The 17,352-nt window shown below is 40.4% G+C and overlaps 1 protein-coding gene across 3 annotated transcripts in view; it reads right to left on the minus strand.

Moving 5' to 3' along the window:
- The window catches only part of cadm2b (cell adhesion molecule 2b), a 361,274-nt gene that overhangs the window by 221,390 nt on the left and 122,532 nt on the right, over positions 1-17,352 (minus strand). The window lies entirely within an intron of this gene.

The raw sequence follows: 17,352 nt of genomic DNA on the forward strand, positions 1-17,352 counted from the left end.
GATTTTTGCAATGTTTCGAAGATGAAAATAAGCAACTCTGCATTTCTGTTTTTCTTGAGTGTCATCCACTTCTTAATATCTGAAACGTATGCTTCCAAAGTAGCTAATTTTGGGGCTTCTCCATGCTTCATTGAAATATATAACTGTGTGTCATCAGCATTACAGTCAAAATGTACATAGGGATTTCAGATTACATCACCCAGAGGCAGCAAATATAGTGAGAACAATAATGGGCGCAGAACCGAGCCTTGAGGACCACCAAAGCATACCTTTGACTTGTCAGAGGATATGCCATCCACACTAACAAACTAATATCTTTCAGATAAATAAGATTTAAACCAGGCTAGAACATGTCCACGTAGCCCAATATGGATTTCCAGTCTCTCTAAGAGAAGGGAGTGATCAATAGTGTCAAAAGCAGCACTAAGATCAAGAAGCAACAGGACGGATGCGGAACCTTTGTCTGAAGGTCATTTGTTACCTTCACAAGTGCAGTCTCAGTACTATGATGGGACCTGAAACCGGACTGGAACTTTTCATAAATGTTATTTGTCTTCAGGAAGGCATTCAGTTGTTGGGAAACACATTTTTCTACGATTTTTGAGAGGGTTCGATATTGGCCTATAATTGTTCAATATTTCGGGATCCAGATTAGATTGTTTTAGAAGTGTTGTGAAAATTCTTGAACTGATGTATTCTTGGTCGTCCTATACATGTATGAATGAGTTACTAGTTAAAGATGCCGAGAGTGATCTGGTGTTTGAATAGGAGACGTCCTTGACCGGCACCGGTGGATTAGAGGGTTACTCGTAAATCTGTATAACCCTTTAGTGTCTCTGTTGATTGTCCAGACATTGTGTCTCCTCAGGAGTTGAGAAGGATAAGGTGGGGGGACAGTCCGCCCTTTGGGTAAATGTTACACAAGACAGATGGGCAACAACGTACCACACCCCTTCTAACCTTTTAAATAAATACGGATTGTTCATGTCTTACGGCAGAGACTCCTCGGACGATTATGTTTGTAAGCATTTGACGCGTCTCTCTTATTTGCTAATAATTAATAAACTGTTTAATTGTGCCAAGATAATTTATTTTAAGAGTGTCGATCGATGGAATTACCATCACAGAAGAGGCTTAATTTCCACAATTTTTTGTGAATTTGGTACACATCCGGAGGAAAGGGAACAATTTATTATGTTCAACATTGGTTAACCTAGAACAGGAAATAGCTCCCTAATTTTCTCCCTAAGAATCGGATCTAGCTGACAGTTTGTGGGTTTAGAACTCATTAGAAATTTAGTAAATGTGTCCCCATTGACACCTGGTCAGGGAGGTTCAGGACATTCTCAGGACAACTGAGATTTTGAGGACCATAACTATTTAAGGAGGAGTCAGTTATTTGTTTTCTAATGGTGATGATCTTTTCATCAAAGTAGTTCATGTATTCATTACAACTAAAGTGAAGACCCACTTCACTTGTTGAGCTTTGCTTTTTTGTTAACTTTGTAACTGACATTTTGGATTTGTTCACCTCAATCAGGTTGGAGAAATAAGAAATAAGGAGCTCTCAAAGCAAGTGAAATAGGCCTTCCTTAGGCTGCAAAAGAAAATCCATCAGAGAGATAGCAGGAACATTAGGAGTAGCCAAATCAGTTGTACAGTTTGGTACATTCTGAGAAAAAAATTACTCACTGGTGAACTGCTTTCCATGATTAAGAAAAACCCTTTCACAATATCCAGCCATGTGAAGAACACTCTCCAGCAGGTAGGTATATCATCATCCAAGTCTACCATCACAAGAGCAAATACAGAGGGTTCACCACAAGGTGAAAACCATGCATAAGCCTCAAGAATAGAAAGGCCAGATTTTGCCATCTAAAAAAGCCAGACCAGTTCTGGAACAGCATTCTTTGGACAGATGAAACTAAGCTCAACGTGTAACAGAATGATGGAAAGAAATTTTTTTATGGAGAATGCTTGGAACGGCTCATGATCCAAAGCATACCAAATCTTCTGTAAAACATGGTGGAGGCAGTGTGATGGCATGGGCATGCAACGGGTTCCAATGGCACTGGGTCATTAGTGTTTATTGATGATGTGACAGAAAACAGAAGAAGCCGGATTAATTCTGAAGTGTATAGGGATATATTGTCTGTTCAGATTCAGATGAATTCAGCAAAGTTAATTGGACGGCTCTTCACTTTACAGATGGACAATGAGCCAAAACAGACTACGAAAGCAATCCAGGAGTTTTTCAAGGCAAAGAAGGGGAAGTTTCTGCAATGGCCAAGTCAATCACCTGATCTCACTACAATCGTGCATGCATTTCACTTGCTGATGTTTCATACGATATTTTTGCTCAACCCCTTGAATTAAAGCTGAAAGTCTGCACATCAACTGTATGTCAGTTGTTTAATTTCAAATCCATTGTGGTGGCATACAGAGCCAAAATTATGAAAATTGTGTTCAAACATTTCAAAACCTAACTGTATATACTTCAATTGAAATACAGTTGTGCTCAAGAGTTTGCATACCCTTGGAGAATTGGTAATATGTACCATTTGTAAATAAAACATGAGTAAACAGGCATATATTATTTCTTTTTTATTCTTATGGGATTCACATTCAACTGTAGGTCATAATAGAATGGCACAATCATAAAACATGGAAACAAAGAAAAGAATGTACTGACCACTGATCAAAAGTTTGCATACCCTTAGTTCTTAATACTGTGTATTGACCCCTTCAGCATCAATGACAGCGTGCAGTCTTTTGTAATAGTTGTATGTGAGGCCCAGAATTCTTGCAGGTGGTATAGACCATTTGTCTTGGCAAAATGCCTCCAGGTCATGCAAAGTCTTTGGTCATCTTGCATGAACCGCACGTTTGAGATCTCAGTGGCTCAAAGATATTAAGTTCAGGACACTGTGATGCCCACTCCAGAACCTTCACCTTTATCTGCTGTAACCACTGGAGGGTCAACTTGGCCTTGTGCTTAGGGTCATTGTTGTGCTGAGAAGTCCAAGAGCGTCCCATGCGCAGCTTGCAAATTGAATGCAAATTGTCTGCCAGTAAAATGCTGCATTCATTATGCTATCAATTAGATTCCCTGTGCCTTTAGAGTTCACACACCCCCAAAAGATCAATGAGCCACCACCATGCTTCACAGTGGGGATGGTATTATGTTCACTATAGGCCTTGTTGACCCCTCTCCAAACATAGCAGTTATGGTTGTGGCCATAAATTACAGAAGCTGTGCCAGAAACTGTGAGGCATGTCTAGGTGTTGTCGGGCATATTGTAACCAGGATTTTTTTTGACATTGGCACAGTAAAGGCTTCTTTCTGGCAACTCGACCATGCAGCTCCTTTTATGTTCAAGGATTGTCGTATTGTGCTCCTTGAAACGACCACACTGTCTTTTTCCAGAGCAGCCTATTTTTCTCCTGAGGTTACCTGTGGGTTTTCTTTGTATCCCGAACATTTCGTCTGGCAGTTTTGGGCTGAAATATTTCTTGGTCTACCTGACCTAGGCTTGGTATCAAGAGATTCCTGAATTTTCCACCTCTTAATAAGTGATTGAACAGTACTGACCAGCATTTGCAAGGCTTTGGATATCTTTTTATATCCTTTTCCATCTTTATAAAGTTCCATTACCTTGTTACGCAGGTCTTTTGACAGTTCTTTTCTGCTCCCCATGGCTCAGTATCTAGCCTGCTCAGTGCATCTATGTGAGAGCTAACAAACTCATTGACTATTTATACACAGACACTAATTGCAATTTAAAAAGGCATATGTGTGGGAAATGCACCTTTAATTGCCATTTTCACCTGTGTGTGTCACCTTGTGTGTCTGTAACAAGGCCAAACATTCAAGGGTGTGTAAACTTTTGATCAGGGCCATTTGGGTGATTTCTGTTATCATTATGATTTAAAACAGAGCCAAACAACTATGTGATAATAAATGGCTTCATATAATCACTATCCTTAAATAAAAGACAGATTTTTTTCAAATAACTTGTGACCACAACTGTATATTTAACTTGAAACATACCTGTCAACGCATGACAGAAGATCTGTTTTACATATATGAAATGACAGTTGTGAATGCACTTGTGCGTTTTGCCTATTTGATTTAGACTCTAGGCGTTCCCTGCTCTAATGTTCAAGCTACAGTAGTATACATTAAAAGAAAAAAGCTTTGTCTAAGGGCCAATCACTCCAGCTCTTTGTCTGTTGCTTCCTCCCTCTATCTCTGGGCTGAGAGTGGGTAGCCTCTGACACAAGACAGTGGATAGTTCTGATGGTTGACTATGAACCAGCCTGTCCCTCTCAACAGACATCCCATGCATCAGCTTGATTTACTTGATTTACTCTTTCTTTAGTAACCTTCTCTCTTTTTTTCTCTTCACTGTCCCTCCTCCTCTTTAACACCAGGCACCCTATGGTTAAACCTCTGAGTCATTGCTTAGTCAAGGGAAATCCAACACACACACACACAAGCCTGTTTCCAGCCCAGTAAGCCAGTAAACAGGTCTTAATCTCTCCTCAACAACACAGTCAGCATCATGGCCAAAAAGAGGTTGGAATTTTAGTCATGACAGGATCCCTGACAGGAAACATTCATCCATCTATTCATTTCCTGATGTTTTTAATGTAATGCTGAAGAACACTCAAACTGTAAAACCATAGCTCCTAAACCCCCCTTACTCCTAAACCCCCAAACTCCTGAACCCCCAAACTCCTAAACCCCCAAACTCCTGAACCCCCAAACTCCTAAACCCCCAAACTCCTAAACCCCCCTTACTCCTAAACCCCCTTACTCCTAAACCCCCTAACTCCTAAACCCCCAAACTCCTGAACCCCCTAAATCCTAAACCCCCCTTACTCCTAAACCCCCCTAACTCCTAAACCCCCAAACTCCTGAACCCCCTAACTCCTAAACCCCCAAACTCCTAAACCCCCTAACTCCTAAACCCCCTAACTCCTAAACCCCCAAACTCCTAAACCCCCTAACTCCTAAACCCCCAAACTCCTAAACCCCCTAACTCCTAAACCCCCTAACTCCTAAACCCCCAAACTCCTAAACCCCCAAACTCCTGAACCCCCAAACTCCTAAACCCCCAAACTCCTAAACCCCCTAAATCCTAAACCCCCCTTACTCCTAAACCCCCCTAACTCCTAAACCCCCAAACTCCTGAACCCCCAAACTTCTAAACCCCCTAAATCCTAAACCCTGCTAAATCCTAAACCCCGCTAAATCCTAAACCCCCTAACTCCTAAACCCCCCTAACTCCTAAACCCCCCTAACTCCTAAACCCTGCTAAATCCTAAACCCCCCTAACTCCTAAACCCTGCTAAATCCTAAACCCCCCTTACTCCTAAACCCCCCTTACTCCTAAACCCCCTTACTCCTAAACCCCCTAACTCCTAAACCCCCCTTACTCCTAAAACCCTCTTACTCCTAAACCCCCTTACTCCTAAAACCCTCTTACTCCTAAACCCCCCTAACTCCTAAAACCCAAACTCCTAAAATCCTGATGCCCAAAACCTGAACATATACCATGTATAGTAACACCTTATTCCTTATATGGTAACCCCATATTTCCTATATAATGACCCTTTCTTCCCTATATAGTAACCCCCTGTCCCTATTGTGGCACCACCACATTCCCTATATAGTGGCCTGGACAGTAAAACCCTACATTTATATACATGGTACCAGCCAACACCCAGCTAAACACATACAGATGTGAAGGGGTGGACTGACCTGGAGAGGACATATAGGTGACTGTACAATGAGGCACATTCATCAATACTTGTCCATCATAACAGCATAACCATTACAACAGCAAGCACTGAAGCCCACTCGCTGAAGCCCACAAAACATATGCAATAAACATTACATCTAACTCCTTACAGTTACCATTGAGCCTAAATATTATTTCAGAATAAACCTCCTAGCCAGCAAGCTGATGTTGTGGAAATTACCTCAGAAGAACAAGTCTGAATACCAACAATAAACCATTATTAATTCAGCATGTACAGTGCACTCCATAAGTATTGAGACAGTAAAATCAATATTGCTATTTTTGCTGTACAGTCAAAGAATATTAATGATTAAAATATGAATGAGGCATAAGTACAGACTGCCAGGCTTTATTTCTGGCTGAATCAATACATGCATGTATGTATATACAGCTCCTGAAAAAATTAAGAGACCACTGCACCTTTATCTTTCGTTTCCAAAAAAGTCGAAAAGGAACATTTTGAATGAGGAACAGAAGCGTTCAATTTGCAGTGGTCCCTTAATTTTAACCCTTCAGTTCCTCACTCAAAACCTTCCTTTTGAACTGATCTCTACATTTTTCCGGAGATGTATGTGTTTTTCCAAATAAGAATAATAGCTCTTTCAGAGTTCCAAACCCCCATGTGGTTATAGATTTTATTATACCTAAAGCAAACGTAAGTATAAAAGATATAAAAGAATAATGTCGCAAATCACTTGCATGCAACAACTTCAGTGACTCTGCAAATCCATAGACACCCTTTCAGATTGAGCTTTGCTAAGCCTTACTGCAGCCATTATGAACTGTTGCTTGTTTCGGGGAGATTCTGATTTTAGTCTCCTCTTCTGCAAGTGAAACGCAGGTTCAGTCGGATTTAAATCAGGAGATTGACTTGGAGAATGCAGAACATTCCACTGTTTCCCTAATGAGCTCCTTGGTTGGCCGTGTGCTTTGGGTGTTTGTCCTGTTTCCATGTGAAGCGTCGCTCAATTAGTCTAAAGGCATTTTCCTGTACATTGGTAGCCAATATTAGGGGTGAGAACAAAGTTGAATTGTCGATATTTCGACAAGGATGGTGTTGAAGTATATTAATGTATGCTTGTTTATGTTTTGATAACAAAAGAATATCTGTTTATCTGTACACAGGAAGTCTCGTTCAGTCAGAGTGTGACAGTTAGTAGCCACTGGGCTTACAGTAATTCTGTCCTGCGAGATCTGTAAAGTAGAGGACAACCAGAAGTTCTTGGAGATTGAGTGAGATGAGATAAGTTTGTAAGAGAATATCGAATCATGAACAACAGACTATCAAATTCTGCAATAAATAACTGAATTATTCTCTCCCTTGATGACCGGGTACCTAATCATTATTTCAACCACAATGTTTGTTTGATTTAACCACTATGTTTGTTTGATTTACTGCGGCCTGTAACGTTACTCTGTTAGTCTATATATTAAGTGTAGTTTGGTTTGGAAGGTATAGTTTTAAGGGAATGTATATAAAAGAATAGCTGGCTACATTTTGTATTTTGTTGTTATGGCAAGAAAGCATTGATACAAAGGCGTTTGCTAATGTAAGCCAATTCATACATATCTCTGCAATAATTCATGGGAGACAGTGCGTGTTTCTTGACAACGTTTATAGTACATTTGCAATTGTAATTAATAAAAAAGCTTGTAACAATAATTTGAAATAAATCACTAATCACTTGACAGGCCTAAGCATTCGATTATTCGCTGCTGTTATGGCATTTCTAGCCTAATTAAATAATAATATATAATACATTTTATTTTTAGGTGCCTTTCAAAGCACTCAATGTCATCATACAAGACACAAATCACAATAAAGATAAAAACAAACAGAACAATGCTAAACCAGATGAATCATGATGATGAACATTGCTATAAGCAGATGAATAGTGATAGGCCAGTGTGAAAAGATGAGTTTTTAGACAGGTTTTGAAAATGGAAAGCGAGTTGATGTTACGGATGTCTGCTGGAAGAGAATTCCAGAGGCGAGGGGCAGAGCAGCTGAAGGCTCTAAACCCTATAGTGGTCAAACGTCAGGAGGTACAGTGAGGTGAATAGAAGGAGACCTGAGAGTATGGGTGGGTATGTTGATATGAAGGAGGTACAGTGAGGTGCATAGAAGGAGAAGAGCTGAGAGTACGGATGGGTATGTTGATATGAAGGAGGTACAGTGAGGTGAATAGAAGAAGAAGACCTGAGAGTATGGGTGGGTATGTTGATATGAAGGAGGTACAGTGAGGTGAATAGAAGGAGAAGACCTGACAGTATGGGTGGGTATGTTGATATGAAAGAGGTACAGTGAGGTGAATAGAAGGAGAAGACCTGAGAGTACAGGTGGGTATGTTGATATGAAGGAGGTACAGTGAGGTGAATCGAAGGAGAAGACCTGAGAGTACAGGTGGGTATGTTGATATGAAGGAGGTACAGTGAGGTGAATAGAAGGAGAAGACCTGAGAGTACAGGTGGGTATGTTGATATGAAGGATGTACAGTGAGGTGAATAGAAGGAGAAGACCTGAGAGTACAGGTGGGTATGTTGATATGAAGGAGGTACAGTGAGGTGAATAGAAGAAGAAGACCTGAGAGTATGGGTGGGTATGTTGATATGAAGGAGGTACAGTGAGGTACAGAGGAGTGAGGTTGTGAATGGTCTCGAAGGTGAGGAGCAGAATCTTGAAATCAATGCGTTATTTTACTGGGATACAATGTAACTGCTGAAGAACAAGAGTGATGTGATTACAGTTTTTTACAATCGCTATGACAGTTTTTTCAATACATTTAACAAGTTTCCTAAACTCTTAACGCACCAACACACCTAAAACACACAATTGGCAAAACGGTTAATTTCATGCTCAAAATCACACATTGTAAACTAAACTCCAAAACTAATTTACAAAATACAATAATACACTAACACAATACACTATGTCTAACAAAACACTGCAAACATGTTTCAAAATCAAATAATTATTCAAAACACTAACACATGTTCTCTTCCAACAGGAACATTTACTCAATCATAACACAATGACAAAAAAATCAGCTGAAATGACAGAAACTGCATTATTTTATGTATCAGGTCTGCCCTTATACAATAGACAGTATATTGTATTGATCATAGATTGTATTTTGCACTGCAGTTTCTTTTGATGCCTCTCTACATTTTTGTTTTGTTGGGTTTAGGGAGGTAGACGTTGAATCCTTAGAGGGACAAAATACAGTTACATTTTAGAGACCGGAGGCATACAGTCACTCTAATACTGTAAATGGTAAAATTACTGTATTTACACTTTGCTGTAGGAAAAGCAATATCCTACCTGTTGGTTTCTCTGAAAATACGGACAATGGATGCCACTGTGTCCCGGCTGAGATTTGGCTGTACTCGTTCACCAGCCTCTCTGTATGATAGCCCGTGGTTTATGACATGGTCAATGATAGTAGCTCTTACTTGATCAGTTACCCTAGCTCTGGTCCTTCTTTGAGCGCCACCACGCATTCTAACTCCTCTCCCTCTACCTTGCCCCACTCCTCTCCCTTGTCCTTGCCCCACTCCTCTCCCTTGTCCTTGCTCCACTCCTCTCCCTTGTCCTTGCCCCACTCCTCTCCCTTGTCCTTGCCCCACTCCTCTCCCTTGTCCTTGTCCCACTCCTCTCCCTTGTCCTGGTACTCGTCTTCCTCTCCCTCGTGCAGGCATTTCTTTCTTTCTTTCTTTCTTTCTTTCTTTCTTTGTGTTGCTCCATATTGTTCCTTTTCCACACAATATCAGCCCAAAGAGTACTCTTTTAGAACATATGATCATGCGATTGAAAGAACCTCAACACCTGAGTGTGCTTCCTAGATGGGAATCAGCTGTAATTTATATATTTGCATAACTTCAATAAGCTGTTTCTCATTAGCAATGCAATAAGATACAGGGAATATATTTGTGTTTCAATTCACAATATAAACAGCTGTTTACCTTGACTTTAGCCTGTAAGGTTAGGTTTAGAACATGGTGTTATCTGTTCTGACATACAGTGTGAAAGCATTTGTAAATTTGACTGTAAAATTACATTGTTTTGGTCTTGGTTGAGCTTGTGTGTAAAAGAAGTTCAAGCATTTAAAATTTGTGTTAACTGTATGCATTTTGTGTCAAAGCAACAAGAAATGTGTTAAATGTATAGCCTACAAAGATGGATGTTGTGCTAGCCGTGTTAAGAGTTTAGGAAACTTGTTAAATGTATTGAAAAAACTGTCATAGCGATTGTAAAAAACTGTAATATTAACTTAACACTGGCCAAAATAAAACTGCCACGTTTCATCTCATTCCGTAACATTAAGGACATTAACTTAAATGTAAGATTACAAGGACGCTCTTTCTAAAGCCAAATCCACTTATTATGCAGGTTTAATTGGTTCAGGTGAAGGACACACCAGAGCCCTGTTCTCCATGGTCAACAACATTTTACAACCACCGGACGCTCTTGCACCTCATCTGTACTGAAATGCCTATTGCAACTCTCTAATGTCATTTTTTAAATTTCATTTAAAAGTTAATAAGATCCACCAGCAACTGACAACTACTACCTCTCACAGTCTGTCTCTCTCAGGTCTCTCAGCCCCTATTTCTCATGCATTTCCGAGTTTCACGGTTCTTTCTGTTGCTGAAATATCTGACCTTATTGAATAGTCAAAGCCAACTACCTGTCAGCTAGACCCTCTACCTACCACCCTGGTAAAAGCCTGCTTACCCTCTCTCTCCTCCCTAATAACTACCATTATACATTCTTCTCTCACCTCTGGCACTGTTCCTTCACCTCTAAAATCTGCTGTAATAAATCCTATACTTAAGAAACATGGTGCAGATCCCAACAATTTCAATAACCTCTGTCCTATTTCTAACCTGCCTTTTCTATCTAAAATCCTCAAAAAAAACTGTTGCATCTCTGGTTCATGCACACTTGTCTGACAATAACCTCTAGGAAGAATTCCAATCTGGCGTCCATCCCTGCCATAGCACTGAAACAACACTGGTAAAAATCACGAATGATCTTCTCATGGCAGCTCACTCTGGACTATTAACCATTCTCATCCTCGTTGATCTGAGTGCAGCCTTTGATACCATCTCTCATAACATCCTCCTTGACAGACTAGTCTCTATTGGTATAACTGACACACCTTTGGACTGGTTTAAATCCTCTTTCTCTGGCCGCACTCAATTCATCCAACTCAGAACATTCAAATCACATCCATATCCTGCCATTACCGGTGTTCCCCAGGGCTCTGTCCTGGGGCCCCTTCTGTTTATCATCTATCTACTTCCTCTTGGTCATATCTTTCTTAAATTCAATATCCATTTCCACTGCTATGCGGATGACACCTAGTTATACCTGTTAACTAAAGGTAACTAACCCTTCCACCCACCCACCTCCCTCTTTGATTGGTTAACGGAAATCTAATCCTGGTTTTTCTGAAACTTCCTCAAACTTAACAATGACAAAACTGAGGTTCTCTTCATTGGCACCAAATCCACTCTGACAAAACATGACAGTTTCTCTCTTTCCATTGATAACTCCTCAGTTTCTCCCTCCCCTCAGGTTAAGAGTCTGGGTGTCATCCTCGACAGCACACTTTCATTTCAAGCTCACATTAATAATGTGACTCGGTCTGCATACTTCCATTTACATAACATCAATCGTCCCCGTCCGTCTCTCACAACCACTATTACAGCCATTCTCGCTCACACCCTGGTTACTTCCCATATCGATTACTGTAACTCCCTTCTCTTTGGTCTTTCTCTCAAACTTAAAAAACTGGTTCAGAACTCTGCCGCTCGTATCATCACCAGAACATCTTCTATTACAGTTTTTTACAATCGCTATGTCAGTTTTTTCAATACATTTAACAAGTTTCCTAAACTCTTAACACGGCTAGCACAACATCCATCTTTGTAGGCTATACATTTAACACATTTCTTGTTGCTTTGACACAAAATGCATACAGTTAACACAAATTTTAAATGCTTGAACTTCTTTTACACACAAGCTCAACCAAGACCAAAACAATGTAATTTTACAGTCAAATTTACAAATGCTTTCACACTGTATGTCAGAACAGATAACACCATGTTCTAAACCTAACCTTACAGGCTAAAGTCAAGGTAAACAGCTGTTTATATTGTGAATTGAAACACAAATATATTCCCTGTATCTTATTGCATTGCTAATGAGAAACAGCTTATTGAAGTTATGCAAATATATAAATTACAGCTGATTCCCATCTAGGAAGCACACTCAGGTGTTGAGGTTCTTTCAATCGCATGATCATATGTTCTAAAAGAGTACTCTTTGGGCTGATATTGTGTGGAAAAGGAACAATATGGAGCAACACAAAGAAAGAAAGAAAGAAAGAAAGAAAGAAATGCCTGCACGAGGGAGAGGAAGACGAGTACCAGGACAAGGGAGAGGAGTGGGGCAAGGACAAGGGAGAGGAGTGGGGCAAGGTAGAGGGAGAGGAGTTAGAATGCGTGGTGGCGCTCAAAGAAGGACCAGAGCTAGGGTAACTGATCAAGTAAGAGCTACTATCATTGACCATGTCATAAACCACGGGCTATCATACAGAGAGGCTGGTGAACGAGTACAGCCAAATCTCAGCCGGGACACAGTGGCATCCATTGTCCGTATTTTCAATCGCATGATCATATGTTCTAAAAGAGTACTCTTTGGGCTGATATTGTGTGGAAAAGGAACAATATGGAGCAACACAAAGAAAGAAAGAAAGAAAGAAAGAAAGAAAGAAAGAAAGAAAGAAAGAAAGAAAAAAATGCCTGCACGAGGGAGAGGAAGACGAGTACCAGGACAAGGGAGAGGAGTGGGACAAGGACAAGGGAGAGGAGTGGTACAAGGACAAGGGAGAGGAGTGGGACAAGGACAAGGACAAGGGAGAGGAGTGGGACAAGGACAAAGACAAGGGAGAGGAGTGGGACAAGGACAAGGGAGAGGAGTGGGACAAAGGCAATGGACAAGGGAGAGGAGTGGGACAAGGACAAGGACAAGGGAGAGGAGTGGGGCAAGGACAAGGGAGAGGAGTGGGGCAAGGTAGAGGATGAGAACATGTGGCCAAATGCAGAAGACCGGGCAGATTAGAAGATTACTTTGTTTTTGTTATTATTATTCCAGTGCTTTTTCTGTTTGTATATCTTGCAGCAATGTCCTTTTACAAATAAAGTCTTTACTGCAGCAATTCTGTCTGTCTTTTTTTTTTCATAAACTGTACATTCTATAAAGCTACTCTAAGATGGTCATTCATTTTTTGTATTGAATTTCTGCAGCAAAAGAAACAAAATGCATGCATTTACTAAACCCAACAAAACAAAAATGTAGAGAGGCATCAAAAGAAACTGCAGTGCAAAACACAATCTATGATCAATACAATATACTGTCGATTGTATAAGGGCAGACCTGATACATAAAATAATGCAGTTTCTGTAATTTCAGCTGATGATAGTGTTTTTTTTGTCATTGTGTTATGATTGAGTAAATGTTCCTGTTGGAGGAGAACATGTGTTAGTGTTTTGAATAATTATTTGATTTTGAAACATGTTTGCAGTGTTTTGTTAGACATAGTGTATTGTGTTAGAGTATTTTTGTATTTTGTAAATTCGTTTTGGAGTTTAGTTTACAATGTGTGATTTTGAGCATGAAATTAACCGTTTTGCCAATTGTGTGTTTTAGGTGTGTTGGTGCGTTAAGAGTTTAGGAAACTTGTTAAATGTATTGAAAAAACTGTCATAGCGATTGTAAAAAACTGTAAAAGATATTAACATGTGGTCAGAGATGGGAAGATCATCTGCAGTACAACCAGTTGGAGTAACACCAGATCAGCATATCAAGTCCAAAACATGACAACCAGTTGGAGTGAGTGGGAAAGTTGATATGTTGCTCCAATCCAAAACTGTCCAGGCAAATCCCTTGTATAAGCATTGATGACATTATCCATATGTATATTAAAATCCCCCAACATAATTATATAAGATAAATGGTTAAGAAAAGCGCTGAATTCGTTTATAAAATGTAAACGATGTAATGCCAATGGTGGATCAGACAGGTGGAAACATAGTTGCAGGAGCTCAAGAGTACCGCTGTCGTTGGATTGAGTATGAAAGACAGCGCAGTCCAGGCAAGCACGAACCATTCAAATAACTTGTTAATCCACATTGTTGCCGGAGACGATGTTGAGCCAAGTGAGGGCTCTGGGCAGGGAAAACAGCCCACTGAGGAACGGGAGCCCGGCGGTGCGTAACAGGTAAGCTAGTCCAAGCATACACACCACATAGTCAAATCGTTAACTAAAAATGGCCAGATCAGATTACAACCTTGCTATGGTCAGTAGAGGAAGCGAAAAATCAGTCAGAGGACAAATAAAATGACTACAAATAATAAAACAGGGCCCGGAGAGTAGCAGCAGCCAACTGTGCCAGCGTTCACTCAACCGTGCCAGCATTCACTCAACTGTGCCAGCGTTCACCCAACCGTGCCAGCGTTCACTCAACCACACCAGCGTTCACTCAACTGTGCCAGCGTTCACTCAACCGTGCCAGCGTTCACTCAACCACACCAGCGTTCACTCAACCACACCAGCGTTCACTCAACCGTGCCAGCGTTCACTCAACCGCGCCAGCGTTCACTCAACCGCGCCAGCGTTCACTCAACCACACCAGCGTTCACTCAACCACACCAGCGTTCACTCAACCATGCCAGCATTCTCTCAACCGCACTAGTGTTCACTCAACTGCACCAGCGTTCTCTCAACAGCGCCAGCATTCACTCAACTGCATCAGCGTTCACTCCCGGCCTAAGCACATTGTTTATATTACAGTTTACATTTCCCAATACTTAGGTCACATTTTCAAAACTCTTCACACAGTTCTCCAAACCAACTTTCAGCTCGGCACAGCAGTTCATTTCACTTTCAAAATGCACTAATACTACCAAATCACTTCATACATGTCTCAAATCAACTCATTCTTCCAGAACACTAGCAAAGGTTGACAGACAACAAACACACTTTGTCACCCACAAAACAATGACCTAAAAAACACTAACAACAGATAGTATTTTACAATGTTTTCTTGTGTAAAACAAGGACACATCTCTGTTTATAATTCACTGCAATGTATTTTACTGGAATGAATCAGACATGATTCAGAAAGCCACAATATGTTTTATGTCTTTTATTAATTATTTATTTTCTGCAGTAATTCCAAAATACAAGAATTTGTATACACACCATCCACTGATACAATAGTAATCTACTCGGTCTTCTCCATTTGGCCACAGGTTCTCATCTACATCATATCTTATGTCATCTAGGGCAATACACCTAGGAAAGAATCTTCTGGCATGCCTGATCCATCCCTGACAATCTTCTGCTGATATGTCCAGGCATCCAGCATTCATTGCATCCAGAAGGGATATTTGATCATGTGGATGGTGGTCATAAACCTTCCACCTCCATGGGAGAAAAAGTGACACCATTCTGGGATGGGCTGCAAACCACTCAGTGACTGCACGGGAGTTGTGAAATGCCACATTGTCCCATACAATTATAAATGTTGGCTGATTTCTTCTCTCCATCCCTTTCCTCACCTAGCACAACCCTTCCATAGAGGTCATGCAGGAATGCAGTGTTGTATGGCCCAATTAGTGGTTTGTGTAACAGCAGTCCATATTGCTGCACACATTGTGATGTTGGCACTCCTCTGGCCCGGGACATCCACTGTGGCTCTCTTCCCAATCATGTTCAGAGTTCCTCTCAAAAGGCACAGTGTACAACTGTTTCATCCTTACCTGATGTTTTTTCAGGACTCTAGAAATAGTTGTTATGAATATTTGCAAAAGTAATATTGTCTGCCAAGACTGTCTCGAATCTCAATGAGTTGTATGTCATTGTTTCTGATGACCACATCAACAATGGCAGTTTCCTGCACATCAGTGAACATCCTTCCTCTCCCACCTGTGTGAGGTAACCATTGAGTCCTAAGCAGATATGCAAAAGCAATTACACACAAGTCTATTTACTTCTGTAATGTGCAACTCAGTCAAATGCCCTTGCAGAATACAAGTTACCTGTTGGTTTGCCGGACAACTGTAACAATAGATGCCACTGATGAGTGTTGCAGATTTGGCTGCACTCTCTGACCAGCCTCTCTCATTGAGACCATGATTTACTAAATGATCCATTACAGTAGCTCTGATCTCATCTGAGACTACAGCTCTTGATCTTCCTCTTATTCTTCTTCCACCACACATACATATTCTTCACCCCCTCCCAGCCACTCTTCTTCCTCTTTCAGCCACTCATCTATTTCTGGCTGGGTCCATTTTCTGGCTGGGTCCACATCACAATGCAAAACTACTCAGCAGTTGTCTCCTTTTGTAATGGAATTGAAAGAGTAACAACTGTGTAGATATTCATCTACAATGAGAATCAGCTGTGGTTGGTCCAATTGTCCAATTGTTTTTATAGCATCTAATTTTAAGATTTCAAATATATTTCATTAAAATATGACTGTAGAATTGTAGCAAATTGCTGTCATATTCAGCTTTGTATTATGTTTTGAAAACAGTATGTAAGCATGTGCAAATTTGCCTGTAAGTACACAGAGTTTTGGCGGTTGTTGTGTCGAAGTGAGAAAATAATTAATGAAATTTGAAAGATGTAGTCATTGAATGCATTTTGTGCCAAAGCAATGATAATTGATCCTCAGTTTAGCCCACTTATACTTCTGTTGTGCTCACTGTGTGAAGAGTTTTGAAAAAGTGACGTAAGTATTGGGAAATGTGTCCTAGCGACTGTAAACAACTGTAAAACATTATTGAGGTTGTTACAGTTTTTTTCAGTCGCTAACAAGCGTTTGTCCAAACAGTAGTCACATTTTCAAAACTCTAAACACAATTAGCACAGCATCGGTCTTTTGTGGCCATACCATTCACACATTTAATGTCGTTTTCACACAATATGCAGTCAGTGAACACATTTCCACAATGCTTACATTTTCTTAACAGACAAGCTATACCTCCCAACAAAATTATGGATTGTTTTTGTAGTATTTACAAATGTTAACACACAACATCCCACAATAGCAAAAACAATATTCCAAACCTTAAATACAGTATAAAAACCTCTGCTTCTGAAATGATATCAGTTCAAAAACAAAATATATCAAAAATATATCTCAGCTGATAATAAACAAACAATTGAATAATTGACACAGCTGATTTATGTTTGGTGAATTGGGCCAACCACAGCTGATTCCAGTCTGGCTTAGACTCAGTGGCAGGGGCTTATTTTTTCTATTACTATAAAAGGAGGACTTTAAGGAGTGATGTTTTTGGAAACAGTAACAGAAAAAGACAAACATTGTAATGTCTGGACGAGGAAGAGGAAGAGCAAGGGGCCCAGGGAGAAGACCAGGTCCAGTGAGAGATGCAGAAGGAGGTGCAGTGAGAGGTGGAGGTGCAGTAAGAGGTGCAGTGAGAGGAGCAGTAAGAGGTGCAGTG

This window comes from Esox lucius, chromosome 1 (assembly GCF_011004845.1).
Source record: "Esox lucius isolate fEsoLuc1 chromosome 1, fEsoLuc1.pri, whole genome shotgun sequence".
Classification (NCBI taxonomy): Eukaryota; Metazoa; Chordata; class Actinopteri; order Esociformes; family Esocidae; genus Esox; species Esox lucius.